The sequence below is a fragment of the Giraffa tippelskirchi genome, chromosome 3 (assembly GCF_054371585.1).
Source record: "Giraffa tippelskirchi isolate mGirTip1 chromosome 3, T2T-mGirTip1v1.2.pri, whole genome shotgun sequence".
In the NCBI taxonomy this organism is placed as follows: domain Eukaryota; kingdom Metazoa; phylum Chordata; class Mammalia; order Artiodactyla; family Giraffidae; genus Giraffa; species Giraffa tippelskirchi.
In genome coordinates this window covers 105,076,462-105,101,148 of record NC_137277.1, presented here as the reverse complement: position 1 = coordinate 105,101,148, position 24,687 = coordinate 105,076,462, and the positions used below count along the sequence as shown (strand labels likewise).

Here is a 24,687-nt window from a genome sequence, read left to right as displayed (position 1 = left end):
TTAGGTAGTTTTAATGTCAGTGATGATGTCAGACCATAAATGTATCAGCCTCTGATAACCTTTGCATAAATCTAATTTTCTAAAAGCAAAGAAAACTTGTCCCTGAGGGACTTTGTGGTCATAAAAGTTCTCATTTCCTTGTTCAAAATATCATTAAGCTTGCCATTTGTTTTCTTTTACATTTAAAAAGAAACTTCATTCCAAAAGTTAAACTACTGCCATTTTCATTAATCATTAATTATAGATATTAAAGAACATAGATTTTTTTTTTTTCATGAACATAGGTAGGGAAGTTAGGTGAAAAAATAGCTTTAATTTCATCTAAATCTAACACTGATTTTTAAGTATGTCATTGAGTTGAATGTCTTCAAATACAGGTAGTTTACATTATCTATTGATGATGATGGTGAGAGCTAAGAATATTAGGAAGTAAGCTAAGAATAATAGTTTATATGTCAGATTCTGAGTTATATAAAAATGGAACCCTTTTCTAGTGGTTTCTCCCCCTAATTCTTGATCTAGTCATGCTATGACTATTAAAAAAAAAAAACTTTAAAACATACCTGAGAAAAATCTGAAGAAAATGTAGCGTAGGTTAAGATTTGAAAAGAGATGGGTCTGGGTTCAGGCTTCCCTGGTGGCTTAGCAGTAAGGAATCCACCTGTAATGCAGGAGATCTGGGTTCGACCCCAGAGTAAGGAAGGTCCCCTGGAGGAGGGCACAGCAACCCATCCAGTATTCTTGCCTGGAAAATTCCGTGGACAGAGGAGCCTGGTAGGCTATGGTGCATGGGGTCGCAAAGAGTTGGACATGACGGAAGTGACTGATCACACATGCAAGTTCAGGTCTGGGTTCATGAGGAATGCATTAAATTCTTTATATTTATGTGTTTTTGAAACACAATAAAAACACTTTTAGGTGAATCACTTCTTTTAGAAATTTATTTTTTACATGTCTGCGAAAGTGTTTCACGTTAGTACTGTGGAATGAATTGCCCCTTTACTGGACCTTGCTGGAGTTTGTGATTTATAGATTAAAGTAAATTTCACACTTCTAAGACGAAGCAGTCTATGTCTATGAGGTCTTTATAAAAGAGCTTGCCTGTGGGTGGTAGAAGCAAGTGTCATCTTATTATTAGACATTTGAGGGCAAGAGAAAGGTCAGGCTATTGGTGGATCCCATAGAGCTCGCAAGTCAGCTTTTTAGCTGCTTAAATCTAGTTGTATTATTGACACTGAAGCCTTGGTCACACCAACAACACTTGCTTAATCAAAAGTGCTGTTTTTCCAAGATATACGCTGGTCATCCAAGAAAAATGAGGAATGTTGAGATAACCCTCAAAGAATTTGCTCACTGTATATCTGCTGCTAAGTCGCTTCAGTCGTGTCCGACTCTGTGCGACCCCATAGACGGCAGCCCACCAGGCTCCGCCATCCCTGGGATTCTCCAGGCAAGAATACTGGAGTGGGTTGCCATTTCCTCCTCCAGTGCATGAACAGGAAAAGTGAAAGTGAAGTCGCTCAGTCATGTCTGACTCTTAGCGACCCCATGGACTACAGACTACCAGGCTCCTCCATCCATGGGATTTTCCAGGCAAGAGTACTAGAGTGGGGTGCCATTGCCTTCTCCGACTGTATATCTACTTGGATCCAAAATGCATTTATATATGTGTGTGTGTATACATATAGATATACATATGTACATGTCTTTTTAATCATAGTACTTTCTTATAGTCTGTTCAGTTTGTCTCTAAACCTAGTAGCTAGATTAATGCCTGTAAGTTAAATTGCTGCTGCTGCTGCTGCTAAGTCGCTTCAGTCGTGTCCGACTCTGTGCGACCCCATAGACGGCAGCTCACCAGGCTCCACCGTCCCTAGGATTCTCCAGGCAAGAATACTGGAGTGGGTTGCCATTTCCTAAGTTAAATTAGATTGACTTGAAACAATCTGCAGGATCTTCACACATGGTTTTGCTGTCAGTTGGAAAGTGAGGTGAAGAATTGTGGGTATTAGAAACTCTGTAGAGGGTGGATTTACAGAGCCAAAGCAAAAGCAACACCCAGTTGTGGATGCGACTGGTGATGGAAGTAAAGTCCAATGCTGTAAAGAACAATATTGCATAGGAACCTGGAATGTTAAGTCCATGAATCAAGGTCAAACAGGAGATGGCAAGAGTAAGCATCAACATTTTAGGAATAGTGAACTAAAATGGACTGGAATGGGTGAATTTAACTCAGATGACCATTATCCTACTGTGGGCAGGAATCCCTTAGAAGAAATGGAGTAGCCCTCATAGTCAACAAAAGAGTCTGAAATGCAGTACTTGGATGCAATCTCAAAAACAACAGAATGATCTCTTTTCGTTTCCAAGGCAAACCATTCAGTATCACAGTAATCGAAGTCTATGCCCCAACCAGTAATGCTGAAGAAGCTGAATTTGAACAGTTCTATGAAGACCTACAAGACCTTCTAGAACTAACACCCAAAAGAGATGTCTTTTTCATTATAGGGGACTGGAATGCAAAAGTAGGAAGTCAAGAGATACCTGGAGTAACAGGCAAATTTGTCCTTGGAGTACAAAATGAAGCAGGGCAAAGGCTAACAAGTTTTGCCAAGAGAACGCACTGGTCATAGCAAATACCCTCTTCCAACAACACAAGAGAAGACTCTACACATGGACATCACCAGATGGTCAATACGGAAATCAGATTGATTATATTCTTTGCAACCAAAGATGGAGAAGCTCTATACAGTCAGCAAAAACAAGACCAGGAACTGACTGTGGCTCAGATCATGAACTCCTTATTGCAAAATTCAGACTTAAATTGAAGAAAGTAGGGAAAGCCACTAGACCATTCAGGTATGACCTAAATCAAGTCCCTTATGATTATACAGTGGAAGTGACAAATAGATTCAAGGGATTAGATCTGTTAGAGTACGTGAAGAACTATGGATGGAAATTTGTGACCTTGTACAGGAGGCAGTGATCAAGACCATCCCCAAGAAAAAGAAATGCAAAAAAGGCAAAATGGTTGTCTGAGGAGGCCTTACAAATAGCTGAGAAAAGAAGAGAAGTGAAAGGCAAAGGAGAAAAGGAAAGATATACCCATTTGAATTCAGAGTTCCAGAGAATAGCACAGAGAGATAAGAAAGCCTACCTCAGTGATCATTGCAAAGAAATAGAGGAAAACAATAGAATGGGAAAGACTAGAGATCTCTTCAAAAAATTAGAGATACCAAGGAAATGTTTCATGCAAAGATGGGCACAATAAAGGACAGAAATGGTATGGACCTAACAGAAGCAGAAGATATTAGGAAGAATTGGCAAGATTACACAGAAGAACTGTAAAAAAAAGATCTTCATGACCCAGATAACCACAATGGTGTGATTACTCACCTAGAGCCAGACATCCTGGAATGCCAAGTCAAGTGGGCCTTAGGAAGCATCACTACGAACAGAGATAGTGGATGTGATGGAATTCCAGTTGATCTATTTCAAATCCTAAGAGGTGATGTTGTGAAAGTGCTGCACTCAATATGCCAGCAAATTTGGAAAACTCAGCAGTGGCCACAGAACTCGAAACGGTCAGTTTTCATTCCAATCCCAAAGGCAATGCCAAACAATAGTCACACTACCACACGATTGTACTCATCTCACATGCTAGTAAAGTAATGCTCAAAATTCTCCAAGCCAGGCTTCAACAGTACATGAACTGTGAACTTCCAGATGTTCAAGCTGGATTTAGAAATGGCAGAGGAACCAGAGATCAAATTGCCAACATCCGCTGGATCATTGAAAAAGCAAGAGAGTTCCAGAAAAACATCTATTTCTGCTTTATTGGCTATGCCAAAGCCTTTGATTGTGTGGATAACAACAAACTGTGGAAAATTCTTCAAGAGATGGGAATACCAGACTACCTGACCTGCCTCCTGAGAAATCTGTATGCAGGTCAAGAAATAACAGTTAGAACTGGGCATGGAACAACAGACTGGTTCCAACTCAGGAAAGGAGTACGTCAAGGCTGTATACTGTCACCCTGCTTATTTAACTTATATGCAGAGTACATCATGAGAAACGCTGGGCTGGATGAAGCACAACCTGGAATCAAGATTGCTGGGAGAAGTATCAATAACCTCAGATATGCAGATGACACCACCCTTATGGCAGAAGGCAAAGAAGAACTAAAGAGCCTCTTGATGAAAGTGAAAGAGGAGAGGAGAAAGAAAGATCATGGCATCAGGTCCCATCACTTCAAGGCGAATAGATGGGGAAACAATAGAAACAGTGACAGACTTATTTTTGGGCTCCAAAATCACTGCAGATGGTGACTGCAGCCATGAAATTAAAAGACGCTTGCTCCTTAGAAGAAAAGCTATGACCAACCTAGGCAGTATTTTAAAAAGCAGAGACATTACTTTGCCAACAAAGGTCCATCTAGTCAAAGCTATGGTTTTTCAGTAGTCATGTACAGATATGAGAGTCGGACTATAAAGAAAACTTGAGTGCCAAAGAGTTGATGCTTATGAACTGTGGTGTTGGAGAAAACTCTTGAGAATCCCTTGGACTGCAAGGAGATCAAACCAGTCCATCCTAAAGGAAATCAGTCCTGAATATTCTTTGGAAGGACTGATGCTGAAGCTGAAACTCCAATACTTTGGCCACTTGATATGATGAACTGACTCATTGGAAAAGACCCTGATGCTGGGGAAGGTTGAAGGCAGGAGGAGAAGGGGATGACAGAGGGTGAAATGGTTGGATGGCATCACTGACTTGATGGACATGAGTTTGAGTAAGGGAAACCTGGCGTGCTAAAGTCCATGCGGTCGCAAAGAGTTGGACACGACTGAGCAACTGAACTGCAACAGTCTGCAGGATATTCGCACATGGCTTTGGTGTCAGTTGGAAAGTGAGGTGGAAGATTGTGGATATTCGGAACTCGGTAGAGGGTGGATGTATTTACAACTTACATGGGTTCTCTCTCTTCCCATTGAAATGACACAAAAGGAATAAACCCCTAGGAAATAGGAAACGAATCCTTACAGGGCAAGAAATACTGAGGAATTTCTGGACAGTAGTTGGTAGCCAGGGTCAGAGAACCCTCTCACGATATTCCTTCCCATGAAGAGAAGACAAGGCATTTGGGGAAATGGAAAGACAAGGCCACTGGTCAAACTGCAAACAGTGTGTGAGCTCAGAGTCCACAGGGCAGGGAGTGGAGTGGCCAGGCACTGTGATGAAGACTGTGGAGAGTGCTGTGGATGGTGAATGGGAGAATCTGGGGGGCGCCCCCTCCACCCACAAAGAGTTGCTTGATACTAGCTCACAGGCTAAAACCATGAGATGAGCTCTCTAACCAAAAGAAACTCTTAGAGACTGGGGAGGAGGAATAGCTGGTGTTTTCCTTGTAGTGGGGAAGAATGGGAGGGGAATGAACAACAGCAGCAAAATAATCCTGGTGTCAAAACAGATAGAAAAAGAAAAACAAAGCAGCATTCCCAGAGGCTGGAAATACTACACCTGAAGTTGGCCTGCCTCATTTGGCAGTTCTGGGACCCCAGCTTTCCTGTCCTCATCCTCATGCTTTCTAAATGCACTCTAATAGAGTCTGCTTTTCAGCCTTCCCCTCATAGGGAGGAGCCAGCTGTAGAAATGCCTTGCACCACAGTGGAGGAAGCCCTCCCCTGCTGCCTGTACAAGTAGGGGATGTGACATTTAAGGAGAAAGAACAGCATGGAAGAAGGACCAAGTTGAGCATGACAGCTGACTCCAGAGCAAACAGGGTAGCTGCAGATCCTCTGTGCTTATTGTGTGTCCACCACTGCCTCCTTTTAGGAGGTGAGTGTCAGAAGTGGAGACTGACTTCTTAGGCCTCTGTGCTAGGTTTTTTCATTGATTACTGAGAAAATTTTAAACTTGAACAAGTTTTTTAAAAAATGCAAAGTTTGCATCTTAAGCTTATGAGATGACATTGTGAAGATGACCTGCCAAAGATTTCATTGTCAGAAAAGTTTTTCATGATTGACAGTTGTTTTTTTTTTTCTTTTTTAAAAACTTATTTTTTAAGTGGTTGACAATTTTAATAAAAAATTTGCCAGTCAAAATGTGCGGAGAGTTGTAGTCATAGGATTTGAAAGTTTTGCCACTAGGGGATATAAAAACATTACCTATATTTTAATGATAAACCACAATGAATAGAATAGATTTTTGAATCAGCATCTTGTTTCTACTTATGAATGAGCGAGGAAAGTGTACAGTAGACCCTTTTAAATCTCCCTAATTTAGAAAACCAGATGCCATCTCTAGTTTTGCCTGTTAGTGGGAGCGATATAAAACTTGTACTAAAAATGTTTTAGTGTTAATTTTGCCACAATAGAGGTGATGAGGAAACTTACTAGAAGAGGAATGGGGGAGGAATGGGTGTGATGGAATTAAAGCATCAGTAGGGAATGAGTTAAATGAGGGGTCAGAGCAAGGAGGGGGCTTGGGGTTGGAAGGATGAGGGAAGATAAAATGCAGGTCCATGGTGTTTATGTTCACTCTTTTTCTTTGAAAATTAAAAACTTACTACCACCCTGCTCAGGCCGATTCTGTGAGGACTTTACTGCCACAGTTTATGATGTACTCGAATGTAAACTTTCCTGGAAGTCTTTGGCCTCTGGGCCAACTTGTTTTTGAGCCAAGAGTGTAAGGGCTCTGTTACATGCAGTGGCCACAGATGCATCTCTTCAGCTTCTGCGGCCCAGATTGTGTGTGTATAAAACTTAGAAAACCTGTTGATTCCATGCTTTGGTGATGAGCCACAGCCTACACTTGGGAATCCCATTCGACCTTGCCCTCCCCAATGGAGAAAACTATCTTCAGGAGACGGTTTCTAGGCTTGAAAATAACCAAAAGGAAAATCATCAGGCTCCAATCAAGTTGTTGATGGACCAGTGTGTGAACAGAACATGAGATTAAAAAAATTTACTGATGGGTGGGGATGCAAAGACAAATGTGTTATGTAGCGGGCCAAGTAATATCTGACTGTGTCCAAAAGTGGGGAAAAAACTATCTTCAATACGTTACATTACTTTTATGCCTTCCATCTTGCTTGCCAATTGCTTCAAATAATGCTGCTGTTTCTAGAGCCGGCTGTGTTGCGCTATTGTACTGCTCGTGGGGGTGCCCAGGGAGGTTTGGTGGTATATTTGTGCTTGCTTTCTGCTCGCTCTTGCTGTTGCTTGTTGGAAATCACAGGTACAGTGAGTGTGTTCTCATCTCCTCCCCACCCCCACCACTCATTGTTTTGTAGGGAAAAAGAAAGCCAGTAAAAATGAGCATCTGGCAAAGAAGCCACTCTGATTTAAGGAGGAAGTTCCCTGGATTTATGAGCTTCTCTTTCAGCTCAAGTGTAAACTGGAAAGAGAGTTTGCTGCACAGTTATTCAGGGGTCAGGGGGCCAGGGTGGTGTGAGTAGGGGCACTGAGGTTGCTGCTTAGGCCAGAAAAACATTTTGCATCAGCTGAGTGGCTGTGGGCCTGCCAGGATGCTGCTGTTTTCTATCCCATTTCAGTTTTGTGAAAGGACAGTAGGTGTGAATTGAAAGCTCTTGTCCTTTTTTTTTTTTTTTTTTAATTTTATAAATTTATTTATTTTAGTTGGGGGCTAATTACTTTACAATATTGTAATAGTTTTTGCCATACATTGACATGAATCAGCCATGGGTTTACATGTGTTCCCCTTCCTGGACCCCCCACCCACCTCCCTCCCCATGATAACCCTATATGCGAGACAGAATAAGAGACACAGATGCAAGGAACAATTTTATGGACTCTGAGGGAGAAGGTGAGGGTGGGACGTTCTTGTCCTCTTAATCATTCACCAGAGTCAAGCCACATGGGCCACAGGAAATTTCAGTCTTGTAAATCTCACCTGCTTATCTCCCAAAGTTTGCTTTGTTTACCATCTTACCGGAAAGTATTTTATCTTCATAATGACTATTAAGAGTGGTTGCTGTGCTGTGCTTAGTCACTCAGTTGTGTCTGAATCTTTGCAACACCATGGACTGTAGCCCGCCAGGCTCCTCTGTCCATGGGGATTATCCAGGCAAGAATACTGGAGTAAGTTGCCATACCCTTCTCCAGGGGATCTTCCCATCCAAGGGATCAAACCCAGGTCTCCCACATTGCAGACGGAGTCTTTACCATCTGAGCCACCAGGGAAGCCCATTAAGGGTGGTGGTAGTGGTTTAATCCTTCAGTCATGTCCAACTCTTTGAGACCCCATGGACAGTAGCCTGCCAGGCTCCTCTGTCCATGGGATTCTCCAGGAAAGAATACTGAAGGGGGTTGCCATGTCCTTCTCCAGGGGATCTTCCTGACCCAGGAATTGAACTTGGGTTTCCTGCATTGCAGGCAGATTATTTTACTGACTGAGCTACAAGGGAAGCTTAAGGGTGGTTTTATTTTTAAAAAATTTTATTTGGCTGCAACAGGTCTTAGTTGCAGCAGGCGGGATCTTTGATCTTCCTTGCAGTATGGAGGATCTTTAGTTGCAACATGGGAACTCTTTAGTTGATGCATAGGGAATCTTGTTCCCTGACCAGGGATTGAACCTGGGCCCTTTGCACTGGAAGCATGGAGTCTTAGCCACTGGACCACCAGGGAAGTCCCAAGGGTGGTTTTAAAAATGAATGCTATAATACAATAGAATGATACTGATCTAAAGTATGTATTTCTACTTGATTGCTTATGTACTGTGAAAAGCAAGCAGTTTTTTTTTTTTTTTAAATAGTAACATGAAATAGGGACTTAACATTATTCCTGTTGAAGGGATTTTGAGGGTCAGCCATTTAATAAATTCTGGTTCAGGGATTTGTTTTGTTTGTTTAGTCGCTAAGTCGTGTCAGACTCTCTGTAGCCCCATGGGCTCCAGCCTGCCAGCCTTCCCTGTCCTTCACCATCTCCCAGTTTGCTCAAACTCATGTCCATTGAGTCAGTGATTCCATCCAACCATCTCATCCTCTGTCACCCCCTTCTTCTCCTGCCCTCAGTCTTTCCCAGTGTAAGGGTCTTTTCCAAAGTTCACTTAAGAAGCTTTCTTATCCTTGCTGTTCTCTGGAACTCTGCATTCAGTTGGGTATATCTTTCCCTTTCTCCTTTGCTTTTCGCTTTTCTTCTTTCCTCAGCTATTTGTAAAGCCTCCTCAGACAATCACTTTGTCTTCTTGCAATTCTTTTTCTTTGGATGGTTTTGGTCACTGCCTCCTACACAATGTTATGAACCTCTGGCCATAGTTCTTCAGATACTCTGTCTACCAAATCTAATCCCTTGAATCTATTTGTCACCTCCAGTGTATAATCATAAGGGATTTGATTTAGATCACTGAATGGCCTAGTGGTTTTCCCTGCTTTCTTCAATTTAAGTCTGAATTTTGCAATAAGGAGCTGATGATCTAAGCCACAGTCAGCTGCAGGTCTTGTTTTTTGCTGACTTTATAGAGCTTTTTCATCTTCTGCTGCAAAGAATATAAGCAATCTGATTTTGGTATTGACCATTTGGTGATGTGCACGTGTAGACGCATCTCTTATGTTGTTGGAAAAGGGTGTTTGCTATGACCAGTGTATTTTCTTGACAAACTTTTTAACTCAGTTCAGTCACTCAGTCGTGTCTGATTCTTTGTGACCCATGGACTGCAGCACGGCAGGCTTTCCTGTCCATCACCAAGTCCTGGAGCTTGCTCAAACTCATGTTCATCGAATTGGTGATGACATCCAACCATCTCATCCTCTGTTGTCCCTTTCTCCTCCTGCCTTCAGTCTTTCCCAGCATCAAGGTCTTTTCCAATGAATCAATTCTTCGCATCAAGTGGCCAAAGTATTGAAGCTTCAGTTTCATTATCAGTCCTTCCAATGAACATTCAGAACTGATTTCCTTTAGGATTGACTGGCTGGATCTCCTTGCTGTTCAAGGGATTCTCAAGAGCCTCCTCCAGCACCACAGTTCGAAAGCATCAATTCTTTGGCACTCAGCTTTCTTTATGGTCTGACTCTCACATTCATACATGACTACTAGAAAAACCATAACTTTGACTAGACAGACCTTTGTTGGCAAAGTAATGTCTCTGCTTTTTAATATGCTGTCTAGATAGATGATCATTGTATAACACATCTCTTCATTCTGCCTTCAGAACACTTTCTTTACTTTATGTAATTTCTTGTTAGAGTAATTTCTACTTCCAAAAGCAACTGGGATAGATTAAATTGAAGCTCATGGTCAGTCTATAAAAATAGGAACTTCATGTCAGGGAAGATTTTTGTAAGATCTCTTGCTATAAAAAAGTGTATCAGAAATATTTCAGTAATGCTTTTTAGCAAGGAAATTAGTTAAATATTTTTGGCTTTGTCATCTCGTTAATAGATGTGCTCTTTTGTTATTACAGTCTTGACTTTTATCAGCTGGAGAACGATCTTGGTTTAAGTGCTTTGAAATTACCAATTTTTTTCATCTATTTTAATCTAATGCTTTGTAAGTGGGATGCTCAATTGTAGAGTGGAATTAGGAAAATCCTTTTTCCCTTATCATTTACCCTTTTTCATATTTGTGTTGAATTAATTAGCTTTGAATCAGACAAGAAACTAGTATTTTAAAAGATCTAGAATCTTAGCATTTTTGGGTGTTTATTCATCCTTTGTTCCTACTGACAGTTTTTCTTAGCACCTAAGCAGACCTTGTTCCATTATTGAACTTCCTAATTGAGATTTGTTTTAAACAAGAAGCAATATTCATGGGTTGGTGGAAAAAAGAAAATAACTGAGATATTAGTGATTGTTCTGTTTTTTTTCCCCCTTGTCACATTGTTTTGCAAGATTATTTCACTGCCTTTCTAACAATTTTCATGAAAACAGAGTCAACAGGAATTTTGTACCTAGTACTGCCCAATAGGATACCAGCCATAATCTTGAGTAGGAGAGTAGATGTTTGTTTCCTAGCTTTAAATAATGTATAATGTTGTTAAGTAGCAAGAGATTCATTATGAAGCAATGATTAGAAGCAGTTAATGATTTAAATAGGTATTGTAAGAGTAAGTTACAGATGGTATGGTGCAGTCTATAAGAGCCACAGGAACTTACAGAAGGCTAAGATTGTTGTGCAATTATGGAAAGTGTTCTTAAGGAAGAGGAAGTTGAGAGGTGGAACTATTTTCTCACTGAACTTGTCCTTATTTTAAATTGAGCAATTGATAGGCTTCCAATTTAATGTCTTTTTTCCCTTTTAAATAATGCCTGAGAGTTCTGAAAATGTTCTTTATAAGGAAAGAGAGAAGGATCTTTTAAAACTCAGCTGTCCTTTCTAGAAGAATGTGTACTAGGTAAAAAGAGACTAAGGTGCTGATAAAATGAAGTCTCAGTCAGTTTTCATTTGGGGATGTAGAATAGCTGGCAGTTAGAATCTTGCAATTTTTTTTTGAAAAGCATGAATACCCATTTCAAGTATTACCAAATCATTTGGCTTATATAGGCTACTGGCTTGGTGAGGACACAGGCTTGGTTAAAAACAAGAAAATGCACATTATTGATTTACAAATAAAGAAAGCCAGCTGCAGATCCTGGTGAATCCTTTTAACCATCTTCCCCAGGAAGGATGCAGCACTGGGTAAGTCAGACTGAGGCCTCTGGAAAACCTCGTGATACATAAACAAGGGCCAGCCAGTGTGAGGCCGGAGGAAGGGGGCCATCTTCAGGAAGCTGTGAGCTTTTCCTTTTGTAGAGTGTTTGGTTGGACCAAAATTTTAAAGGGCCATTGACGGCAGTGTTGCTGTACTTCCTAGTTCACTCTCAAGATCTGACCCCAAATAACAAGCACCGTTTTAGACACGAAGGACAGAACTGATAAAAAGCAGCCAAGTATAGAACAAATCTGATTGTAAAGTAAGGATTATAAACTGCACTAAGTGCGTTGGGAGCCAAATTTATAGAGAAACTACCACTGAGATGATAATATTCCAATGTTTTCAGTTTCAGTAGTGTTTCAATTTGGCTTCAGAAACACATGGTATTCAATAAAAACTTCTTAATTTGCTGCTGGTTGCTTTCCCTTCAGAGAGCAAGGGTATGAAATTGATTTCAGAATTATCATTTGGGTTTAATTAGAAGTTTTAAAAATGTTAATCTCATTGTGGTGAATGAGTTTTTACCCACCAAACAATTGTACAATGAATTCATGATGACTTTAAATTTGATTCAGAATGAGAGGTTTTATGAAGTGCGCTTTGTCATGTCCCTTGGCTCTTGTCGAAGAAAGTCCTATGTTATCAGCCTGTTAGAAGAGTGACGTGGTATGCTTTGGGACTCTTGGTTCTGAAAACACATGATCAGGGCCATGCAGGTTTTACTTATTTGACAGATATTTACTGTACACCTATTGAGTTGTAGGTAGTATGTGTGGAACATGTGAGTCACTTCTACAAAGTCAGCTCTTTTGTTTGAGCTCAAGTCGATTAACAGAAAGAAAAAATTTGAAGAATATGTGGAACACTTGGGGATTCTTCACTGGAACACCTTATTTGGCTGTGCTGTCTGCCTGCTATTAATACTTCTATTACTGTATACTATACAGAGTCTCTTAATGTAAAGGGAAGTTCAGAGTTCTTTTAGGAAAAGCTTTTATTAAAAATATTAAGAGGCAACAAGAGAGCCATTCAGGATTAAAATATCGTTGAGTTCCACTGCAATTCCAGGTAATGCTTTTGATGTGACAGGCACATGTGACCTGTACGTTTTATCATGTTTCTGTTCTATGAAGATCACATGGCCAGACAAAGGGACTATGAAAATTGATAAGATGTTCATACGCTAAAAATCTAGTAGTTGACAGCCCTGACACATACACCCCAACGCGCGTGGGTGCATACACAGACATAACTGTGGACAGCATATACTAAATGTTAATTGACCAGGATGGTTTATTTAGTGTTTTAAACTAGAGATTGACAGGGGTAGTTATTCTGAAGCTCTGTTACTTTTGCTCATTAATTTTAGCATCCATTGATTCCCTGTCTGAAATATTATTGCTGTGTTGCTTGCCAAATAGTGGTTTTTTAATTTCAGTCATCCATCCTTCATTTATTAGTTGGAATTCTGCTTTAGTGAGGAAGAGCTGTTCCTTCTCCCTTCATTATTTATTCAATTGTTTGTATCAGTACAGATTTGTGGATATTTTCCTATGAGTTATAATCTCCTACTGTCATTTTTTGGTGTTGCTCGGATTGTTCTAGATGTGGCCATTGGGAGCTCCTTAAATTTAGGTCCTGTGTCCTTTGGATGTATTCCCATCATTTTTTAGGAGTCGTTTTAACTTTCTGACAGCATAAGATATTCCAGGCTCATCTTGAATTTTTCCTGCTCCAGCCATGAAATCAGCCATTTCTTCAAAAAGCTCTAGTTCCTTTACTTGGAGAAAGGCATTGCCACTGAGACGTCATTAATTTTAGATCCTCAGCAGATGAAGTTAAGAGATATATATGTATACATATGTATACATATATTATAAACTGCAGGGCTTATTCTAGCTTTTGCCCTTATTTATAACTCCTTTCTCCAAAAGTGAGAAACCTGGCTTTTGTAGCCACAGCATATTAATATTTACTTATTTGTGCACTCCTAAGCTACATATAAAGTAGTTTCAGAATGCTAGCACATGCCCCTGTGAGAAACAAATTTACTAGCTAAGTTAACACAGTTTGTGGACAATTTTTTTTCCCCCAGGATTAGAATATTTAGTCAAACTAGTGTCGACCAAAGTTATTTGGGTTAGTTCTTTTCTTCTCGACCTACTTTGGTGGGCTTTTGTTATTCATTTTAATTTAGCTACGGTAACTTACTACTGTTCTGTTTTGATTCCTGCCATATCCTGCTGACTGCTGACGAGTGCTCAGTCATGTCCGACTCTTTGTGGCCCCTTGGACTATAGTCCACCAGGCTCCTCTGTCCATGAAATTCTCCAGGCAAGAATACTGGAGTGGGTTGCCATTCCCTTCTCCAGGAGATCTTCCCCACCCAGGGATCAAACCCTGGTCTCTTGCATCTGCTGCATTGTCAGGCATATTCTTTACCAGTAATTCTACCCGGGAAGCCCCATCCTAGTTGATTTGAGTTATTTATTTATGTTAATGTGTATGAAATACTGCCTGTTCTAAAAGTGGATTCAGAAAGTATCATTTCCTCTCTGTCCCTTCCACCTCTTTCCCATTACCTCATTCCTTTCACCCCATTCCCACCCTCTCTCTCAAGGTAAATAACTTCATTACCTCTTGGCTTATCCTTCCTATATGTATTTATTTATTTTATATATATAAAATGCACAAATCAGTGGACACACAGCTATTTTCTTCTTTCTTATATGAAAGCGGTATACTTCCTTGTTTTCTATCGCTGCACAAAAATTACCACAGACTAAGTAACTTAAAGCAACACAAATTTTTATATCTTATTTGTTATTCCCTGGACCCGGGAGTTGGGCCTGTCTTAGCTGAGTCCTCTGCTCAGAGTCTCAGTAAGCTGAAATCAGGGGGTGGGCCAGGCTGTGATCTCACCTGAGGCTCAGGGTCCTCTTCTGGGCTCCCTGGTTATTAACAGGGTTCACTTCCTGGTGACTGTGGGAGTCATCTCCTAGAAGCTGCCCACCATACCTTGGCACAGGGCCTTCTCTGTACATACTGCTGGACTCTTCAAGTCCAACAGGAGAGTGTCTCTGCTGCTTTGAATTTTTCTGACTACTTTGTTCTCTCACTGTAGAGTCTCGGGTTGTCTGATGAGATCAGACCCACCTAGGCTAACCTGTATCTACCTTTGCCATATAATGTAACCTAATGACTTTTTCTATCATATTCATAATTTGTTCTCACACTCCAGAGGGGGACATGATACAGGACGCTCAGTTCTGTATGTTCATGTGTACCAGAGAGCAGGTATCCTGGAGGCTATCTTAGAATTCTGCCTTAGCAGGTGTCATACAGTGGGTCCTCTTTTGTACTTTACATACTATAATGCTGTGTTATGAAAAAAGAAATGTTATATTTGCTGTACTTATCTATGGCATGTGTTGTCTTTGTTCTTTAATTTACTAAAAGATTATTTTTGGTACTTAGGAAGGTCTGAATTTTGCTTCTAGTGGATGCCTTTGTTTTATTAAAAAAAAGCCCTCAGTCACTGGTTTCTTAGTTAACCTTATATTATCTGGTTTGTCAGTTTTTAATGATAGTCTTTAACTCTTACCTATTTCCTGTACAGCAATCAGCGAGCTTAATTTATTTTCCTCTTTCATTCTCCCTTCTTCCAGTTTGTTAAGTTGTATTATTTCTGTGTTGACACAACATACAGCATTATTGCATTAGTCTTCCAGATCTGCATTTTCATTCTTTGTTTTCAAATTTTGCTGCTGGCATGGCTTTTACGTGACTTATTTTTTCCTTTTGTATGATTTTGGGAGCATATATGATTATTCTTATAGGAGTGTTTTTCCTCCTCTTTTTCTTTAGAGTTCAGAGAATACTGAGTTTCAGAGATCATTAAATAAAAAAATACTGAACACGAACAAGCACACTTACCCGAATGTTCTAAGACCTTACCATTGATGTGCATTATTGAAAACATAGCACAGGCTCTCTACTTTATAAAGAGAAGGAATGGTTCCTTAATCAACTTAATTAGTGCAGAAATTTGGCATCTTTGTAAACATAAAGGGCCTGATGATGAGTATATGACATTCTGTAAGGCAGTGAGCATGAAGGGAGAGAGGTCTTTGACTATTTGTAACCTAAACAGGATGGGGAGAACCAATAGCATTCTTTAAATAGAAAAACAGAGTTAGTAGACAGCTCTTCTCTGGGGGCTGGGTAAGCTGTGTTTCCCATTAAGCCTGATTAGGGAGTGAAAGTCTGCCCATTGGAGAATGTGAGTGATAATGGTGTAGATCGTAGAGGATCAGTATTCAGGATGTCCCTTCGACCTCACTGGAATTCAAAGCTGAAAAGCTATTGAAGCTCCGGGAAATTGAAGAAGTGAGTGGTCAGAATTTGCACTGATAGGATTTTCTAAAGTGGTCCGGAATCCTGAAGATGACTGCTTTGAAGCCTGGCCTTCCTGTCTGCAGGGCTTTGACTTCCTGTTTTGGAGGATAGCTGAGTGTTTGCACTGCTGGGGTTCCTGATGTCCAGGACCTTGTATAATACAGCTCTAGAATTTTTCATGACTCTGACTTAGTTAATAACCGAGGCCACCTAAAATTTACATCAAAGAAATCATAAGACTGGTGAGAAGTGAGAAAGTACCTAATTTGTGGAAGGATTTCCTGACTTAGTTATAGATCACTCCAGACCTAATACAGGCTCTTTCTTTTTTTAAAAAAAATCATTATTTTTATTTTTGGCTGTGCTGTGTCTTCATTGCTATGCGGGCTTTTCTCTAGTTGAGATGAGTGGGGTCTACTCTCTAGTTGCAGTGCATGGGCTTCTCTTATTGCAGACCATGGGCTCTAGAGCACAGGCTCAGTAGTTGCGGCACATGGGCTTAGTTGCTCCCAGGCCAGCTATCAAACCCCCGTTTTCTGCATTGGCAGGCAGATGCTTTACCACTGAGCCACAAGGGAAGCCCCAGGCTCTTTCAAGGTGAGTATCTTTGAAACCTGAGTGGGTTCTAACCTATTTGAGAAAGCTTGGGTGCAAAAGAGTTTCTACCGGTGAATGATGGGCATATTTGGCCAGCAGCCTTCCAGGATTGTGATTCTAACAAGATTCTCTTCTGTGGCACAAGCCTAGAAAATGTATGATTTACAAAAAGACATTGGTGTGAACATATGATAGCCAGCAGCATACTGAGTTGTAAGTTCTTGTTTTTGTTATTTTGGTAATCTGGTGCTTTGGTTTTCTTGATAACTGGTTTCTGGAGAATTAAGTTGAACTGTGTTATCCCCAACCCAGCTCCAGATTGATTGAAGAATTCATCTGAGTTTTATTGTGGGAGGAAGTCTGTCTGCTTTCTCTTTTGCACAGTCAGGGGCTAGAACGGTGACCTCTGAAGTAATGTCTCATGTTGTTAGAGCTCATGCAATGTTAAGAAAAGCAGAACATTAAATCAGACAGTGCTGACCTCAGAGCAGGACCGCTTGGGTGGGGGAATCTCTGAAGATAACATGTTGTTACAGGCAACACCCAGAGGAAAATTGACAAACTGTGATAACAATCGTTGGATTATTTCTGGCCCACCAAGAGAGCCAGAGAGTGAGAACTAAATTGTCTTCTCAAATAAACTTAAATAAAGGAACTGCCTGGTTCCCTTTCTACAACATCACTTTTATCAAAGAAGAAAACAAGATTGTTGTTTTCTGGGCAAAATTGACTTGGGGAATAAACTGTATTGTTGTTTCCCCTCGTGGGTTCTGCTTAGGTCCCGAGTACATGGTTGATTAAACCTTCCCATCCATGCCCTCAAAACCTGTCCTCGGAAACCATCTGAGGTTTGTTCTACTGAATAATCAACGACTGCTGACAAAATTGGTATAGAGGATTTTATTTACAAAGCAGAGATAGAGACATAACATAGAGAACAAATGTATGGATACCAAGTGGGAAAGAAGGATAATAGGATGAATTGGGAGATTGGGATTGATGTATATACATTATTAATACCATGTATAAAGTAGGTAACTAATGAGAAGCTACTGTATAGCATAGGGAACTCTCCTCGGTGCTCTCTGGTGACCTAAATGGGAAGGAAATCCAAAAAAGATGGGATATATGTATAGCTAATTCACTTTGCTATACAGTAGAAACTAACAGAACATTGTAAAGCAACTGTACTCCAATAAAAATTTAAAAAAGAATCAATAGCAGCTGAATGCTTCAGATAGATTCCCTACCCTCTATGATACCTCAGGCCCCCAACAGTGCTTTAAAAAGGGATCAAAACCCTGGTGCCTACAGGATAAGGTAGGTCCTTTAAACTAGTGAAACTGCCTGGATTTGAGACAGAAGGGAATGCTGGATCCCTGGCAAGCCAGAGAGTCAATGCCCTGACCACAGGGCCAGCACCACTCAGTGTTAGCCTGCACTGGCAAGGCAGACCAGAGTTGCAGGACTTTCTACTATTTATAAGAAGGCAGAAATTTGGATTCTTACATGAAATCTTTCACATCTCACAGTTTTAAGAGATTTACTGGCAATGAAAAACACCTTCTGAGGTCTGTGGTGTCCCTGCAAACTATTTTAGGTAGTTCCTAAATAGAAGTTTATGGCGTAATATGCTTTCTTAAAGCTAAATTTATTTAATCCAGGAATTATTTTTATATTCTGAGATTTTTGTCCTTACTATATTGTGGGTATAAGAATATAACTGCTTTTCATACAATGACTGGGTGGGGGCAGAGAAGAAGGTAGTTTTCCCTGCATCCAGTGAAACTTGAGGATGGCCTTCCTAGCTTTCCTAGTAGCTTGGAAAATGTGCCTCTGATTTTTCTAAAGACATGGTTTGTAACTTAAAAGCTTAAGTATCTGTGAGTTGATATTGAGAGTTCTAGGTGGGTTGATGCAAACAGGAACCAAGGCTCTTTTCATTTTTTTAAATTATCTTGAATGAGCAGCCAGTGCAGAGGAATTACCTTGAATGAGTAGCCAGCACAGAGGCCCAGCCCAAAGCAGCCAGCTTACTCTGATGTGCAGGTGAGATCCTCAGTCTGCCCAGAGTTTTGAGTGAGAGGGGCTTTGGGAATATTTACATAGCAATGAGCAAAGAGCCTGATTTGTGTTTTTCTGGCTTTAACAAGTTGAATATTGTATGTCACTCTGTATGCATTTATTTAGCTTTGTTTCTTTTGCCTTTTCCATTTCTTTTTTGAGAAATTGTCAAGATTCCATCTAAAAGGAAGATTAGTGTGTGGGTCTTGCGGATGCATGTGCTGTACTGTTCTCTGTTGGTGTCCAGTGTACCGTGTGATTTAGATATTGACTGCAAGGTATATTATATACTTTGAATGTGATCCAAATGCTCTAGGTTATTTAAATTTCACAAATTACAGTTTCCTGGAAGAGAAACTGGTAACCAAGTATAGCATAGCAAGTATGCAGAGGAAGGTATAGGATTAGTTTTCACTCTTGTACCCCAGCATTTAAAAGTAGTCCTGAGTAATTCTAAAATCAGCGAAGGCAACAAAATATCAGTGCCTTCACTTTTTGCCTTTTTCATACTAAGGTCTGAAGTAAAGTTTTCTTGTGGTGAAAAATATTTGGGTTATTTCGCAGGTTTGGGGGAAGGTGGTAGCTGTGAGAATTTTGTTTGAAGTACATGCTTATCTGATGCTTTCTTCCTGTGTGAATATGGGATTATTTTATCCTTGGAGTTCCCACTGTACAGCGCTCTCTTGGAAACCTTGATAGTGAAAACAGGTACAATTTATTGAATAAGTTTTGATAAGCCACTCATTGTGCACAGATCTAGCCTTTATTTTTCACTGTGGCTCTATGAGTAAAGAAGACAGGAGGGCATGGTCTCCAGAGATAGAAAGAGGTGCTTCCTTTATTTTATGGTCAGGAGAGGGGAGAGGAGGGTACAGCTGTGTGGTGGGTTTGCACATTTCATAGCAGGAAGTGGACAGAGTTCTGGTGGAAGGGCATTCATTTCCTTTGTGAGGCAAAGGGAGTGGAGGCTAGATGGAAGAGGGAGTAGGGAGAGGGGATGGAGGCTTGAAGAGACTAGAAAGGGTCATTGCAGGGTGAGTTGACCAGAGGAATGAAAATAGTTGGATGGGCAGTGTTGAGGGTCATACGAGAGTGGTAGTTATCACTCTTCAGTAGATTGATTGACCTGTCAGTACTGTGTAGCAATGCTGCTCACCCACCTGGGTGGGCAAATTGGTAACCAAGTTTATCTAGATTTCGAGGTTTGTTAGGTGGCTGTGCTAGAAAGATACCTAATGGAGCAAAATACTTTCCTGTGTTATCAAGCATGTTATTTACCTGGACCACAGATTCTAATAAGGAGGGAACTGCAGATAGGAATGAGCTGATGATAGAAATTCTTTACTATGGAAGAATCTGCAAGTTTGGGGAACGTATTTACAGTGTACAAGGAAAAACAAAATTCCTTGAAATAATAGCCAAGGTGCTCCCTTGCAGCTGAGTTTCTGATAGGTGATTTCTTTGTACTGTCTTCACAGTGAGGAGCAATTGGTCTGTTTCTGACTTGTACTTCCTTTCCCCTAGCTCCTCCCATCCATGTGTAGGGAAGCTTTTTTTAAAAAATGTTTATTGGAGTATAGTTGTTTTACAATGCTGTGTTGTTTTCTGCTGTACAGTAAAGTCAAATCAGCCACATGTACACATGTATTCCCTCTTTCTTGGATTTCCTTCCCATTTAGGTCACTACAGGACATTGAGTAGAGTTCCATGTGCCGCTAGGTTCTCATTAGAGTTTTGTGTATATTATTGTATATATGTCTATTTTATATGTAGTAGTGTATATATGTCAATCCCAATCTCCCAGTTCATCCCAGCCCCCTTTTCCTCACTTAGAGTCCATGTGTTTATTTTCTATATCTTTGTCTCTCTGCTTTGCAAATAGGTTCATCTGTACCATTCTTCTAGGCTCACATGTATGCGTTGGTAGTGGTTTAGTCACTAAGTAGCGTCCAACTCTTTCAACCCGATGGATTGTAGCCTGCCAGGCTTCTCTGTCCATGGGATTCTCCAGGAAAGAATACTGGAGTGGGTTGCCATTTCCTTCTCCAGGGCATCTTCCCAAACCAGGAATCAAACCTGGATCTCCTGCATTGCAGGCAGATTCTTTGCCAACTGAGCTATAAAGAAGCCCCTCATATATGCGTGAATGCATGATATTTGTTTTTCTCTGACTTACTTCACCCTGTACGGCAGTCTCTAGGTCCATCCACACCTCTGCAAATGGCACAATTTCATTCCTTTTTATGGCTGAGTAATATGAGACTTCTTAAAAACCTGTACAGTCTGTCTCCCCCACAGTTGTTTCTTATTTTATGCTTTTTAAAAATATATATACATCCGTGCTCAAAATTGTGAGAAAAGAGTAAGTGGACTGTTTACTGAATATAAGCCTTTCTTTTATGCACAGAGGCACACGTGTGTGCACACACATGGAGGCACTTTTTGTTTTTAATCATCAAACTTGGTGTATGTGAGGATTCCCCAAGAGATTTGTAAGAGATGTGGGTTCCTGGGTTTGAATCTTAAGGCTCCTGAGTTGGTACTTCCAGGCTGAGGCTTAGGAAGGTGCATATCTGTATGTTCATATGCTGAGAACATTCAAAGAAATACCCCTGTCATTTACCTTCATTTTAGGCCTTAAATGTAGAAGGTGCTAAGTTGTGGAGAAAAGCAAGGATGAAACCAATGAATTAACTGTCTTGAAATACTGTCACATTTGAAGCACAATTCTGAGAAAGGGAATGAAGAAATTATCTGTAGTATTTTTGGCCTGGATGTTATGGACAATCATACATGCTTCTGCTTATTTTCTAGGAGTCTGTATTTTATTAAGTCAAAAGATTTTTTTTTTTTACCCTGAGGCATAAGAGGTTTTGTGAGGAGGAAAAATATATTTTTGTCTTTCATTTTTAGAAAACAGGAGACAGCATGAAAACCCCCTACTTAGTGAGTTTCTTGAGAAGAAAATAAAAGTGTTGGTGAATAAGCAGTGTGTTTTTGAATGAAAAAAAGTACTTAGAATTTGCTTAAGGTCAACTTCGAGAGTTAGAAGGAAAAAAAGTGGTAGAATTAGTGAAAAGATCCAATTGTAGATATTTTTAAATGACATGCGAAAAGCCTTTGGATAAATAGCACTTCCCAGGTGGCACTAGTGTACCTATGCCAGTGCAGGACGCATAAGAGACATGGGTTCAATCCCTGGATCAGGAAGAGCCCCTGCAGGAGGACATGGCAGCTCATTCCAGTATTCTTGCCTGGTGGGCTATAATCCCTGGGGTTGGCAAAGAGTCAGACACAACTGAAGTGACTTAGCAGTCATGAAAAACTTGGATAAGTAAGAATCTAGAGTAATTGAGTTGTCTTTTTTGGGGTATTTTCTTTAAATAAGTAAAGCCAAGTTGTTACTTGGCTCATTACAAATCATTAATTATTACTAACAACTTATTAAAACGTGCATGAAATGTATAAAGTGCAGAGCCTAAGTCACCAGTAGCTCTGGCCTCTGGAAATGCTGGTTCACTGTCTACGCCAGTGACTTTAGAGTCACAGGACTGCGGGGTTGGAAGGAGGTTTCTAGGGTCAGATGGTCACAGCCTGGTCTTTAAATGTCTGCTATCGAGATTTCTAAAAACTGAAATCCATTTTTATAATTTTCCTTCTTGCTTAGTTTCAGACAAACAATCATACCTTAATTTCTTCAACATGTATTTGTTCTTTAAATTAAGGTGACCATAAAGTCAGTCTTCCAAATGAAAGACTTTTAAGAGTGAAAGGCACCGTTAACAGTTATACCAGGACCACCAGCCTTTCCGAATAATATTCTATTGCAAAACTAAGTTCTGTGTTCACTGAACTAAGTTCAGTGTTTAGTCTGAAAGATATTTTTAGAAATTAATTGTGAAAAGAAATTACCTAAAGTGAAGTTTATTTATGAGAGTGGTTAGGGTGATGCATGTAATGTGACACTTTGTTTGCATGGAACACTCAGAGGAGTCTTTTTTTTTAAATTTAATTTTATCTTTTGGCCACGAGACATGTGGGATCTTATTTCCCCAACTAGGGTTGGAACCTGTACTCCTTGCATTAGAAGCACAGGAGTCTAAACCACTGAACTGCTAGGAAAGTCCCAGAAATTTCTTTTTATGATAAAAGTTTATTTATCTAGTTAAAAAATATGTATGTATATTTTTCTCGAGTCATCCTCACCCACTTCTTTTAGTAATTTCTCGTATGGCTTAACATGAAAGTTTAAAATTCTTTATAGAGGTTCTTTCATTTTAGAATACTTCCAGAAGGCTGTAATCAGGTGTGAGGGAAGAAAGCATGGATGTGACCTAGACCAAAAGTCTCCACACTTTCTCCGTGTGCAGTGCCCTTGGTGTCTTAGCAATTCTTCATGGTGCCTGAGCCCAAAAGGAATACCTAATACGAAGTATGTATGTTTGATATGAAGTATGCATGTCCAAGCGACTTAACAAGTATTTTATGTCTGAATAACTCAGTGGCTGTTTGAAAAAATAATTACGTGTACTTTGAAAGAAAAATACTTTCATTGTATTCTTTAAAACAAAAATCACAATTTCGATCCCTGGGTTTTAAAGATCCCCTGGAGAAGGAAATGGCAACCCACTGCAGTATTCTTGCCTGGAGAATCCCATGGACAGAGGAGCCTGGTGGGCTACAATTCATGGAGTTATAAAGAGTTGGACATGAGTGAAAGCAACTTAGCACTATACTAGCAACTCAGTGGCTGTTTGAAAAAATAATTACATGTAATTTGAAAGAAAAATACTTTCATTGTATTAAAAAAATCACAGTTTCATTTAAATTTGATGTAATACCTGTAGGACACAGCATGATTTAAATAACTTTGAATTCAGATTTGATACTATCACTCATTTCCTGCTGAATTTTCTCCTCATGATTTGCTTTCTGTCACACCACCTGCTAAAAGAAAATCAACTTGGCAGAAGTACACATTATGGAAAGGAATATAGTGCAATTAAAAGCTGGAAACTACTTCAGGGTTGCAGTGGTGACAGTGGATTTTGAGTTTTGTTCCTTTTTTCAAAAATTTTAAATAATCCTGCAGTTTTCCTCTGGGATTTTCATAGTTGGGATGCCTTGGTACCCAGTTGGGGAACCACAAATGTAGACATTTCTCTTAGGTTCATTGTTTGGACTATTAGCTAAAATGCATTTTATCTAGAGTGCCAGAAATTCTTACACGCGTGTTGAGAAGCTCTCAAAGACATTATGTTTAAGAGGGTAAGATGCTCTCATCTCCCCTACCCTGCTCCTTGAATTCAGTTGTGTTGGATTCTGATATGCATAGCAGCAATTCTATTGAGCCCTTATTCTGTCATTCCCTGAACCTATTGCCACATTTTACATGTGTTCACTCATCTGATGTTTACTTTTCATAGCCACCCTACTGTATAAAGCCTCTCCTGTCAGGCTCCTCTGGAAATACCCCTGGAGTAGATAGCATCCTTATTTTACAAACGAGGAAATTAAAGTTAAAAACAATTAAGGGCTTTCCTGGTGGCTCAGTGGTAAAGAATTTGCCTGCCAATGAAGGAGACACGGGTTCAATTCCTGATCCGGGAAGATCCCACATGCCACAGAGCAACTAATCCCATGCTCCATCCCTATTGAGCTTGTGCTTTAGAGCTCGGGAGCAGTGACTGCTGAAGCTTGTACGCTCTAGAGCCCATGCTCCGTAACTAAAGAGGCCTGCCCATTGCAACTAGAGAGTAGCCCCTGCTGGCCACAACTAGAGAAAAGCCCACACAGAGGCCCAGCACAGCCAAAAATAAATAAATACAATTATAATTTTAAACAAGTTAAGTGTCTTGCTAGTGAACATAGAGCAAGGAGGTTCATGTCTAGGATATAAACTCAAGTTCTATTTTTTTAAAACTCTGAAGGCCAGAATGTTTGTCCCCAGTCACAGCTTCTCCTGTAGACACCACACTG

General features: G+C 40.1%; 1 protein-coding gene and 1 non-coding gene across 2 annotated transcripts in view; one reads left to right on the top strand and one right to left on the bottom strand.

The window, feature by feature from the left end:
• Positions 1-24,687, top strand: part of FMNL2 (formin like 2) — a 324,502-nt gene that overhangs the window by 152,625 nt on the left and 147,190 nt on the right.
• TRNAW-CCA (transfer RNA tryptophan (anticodon CCA)) lies at positions 8,573-8,645 on the bottom strand. Its single transcript has one exon. It is a non-coding gene; the product is annotated as a tRNA-Trp (tRNA).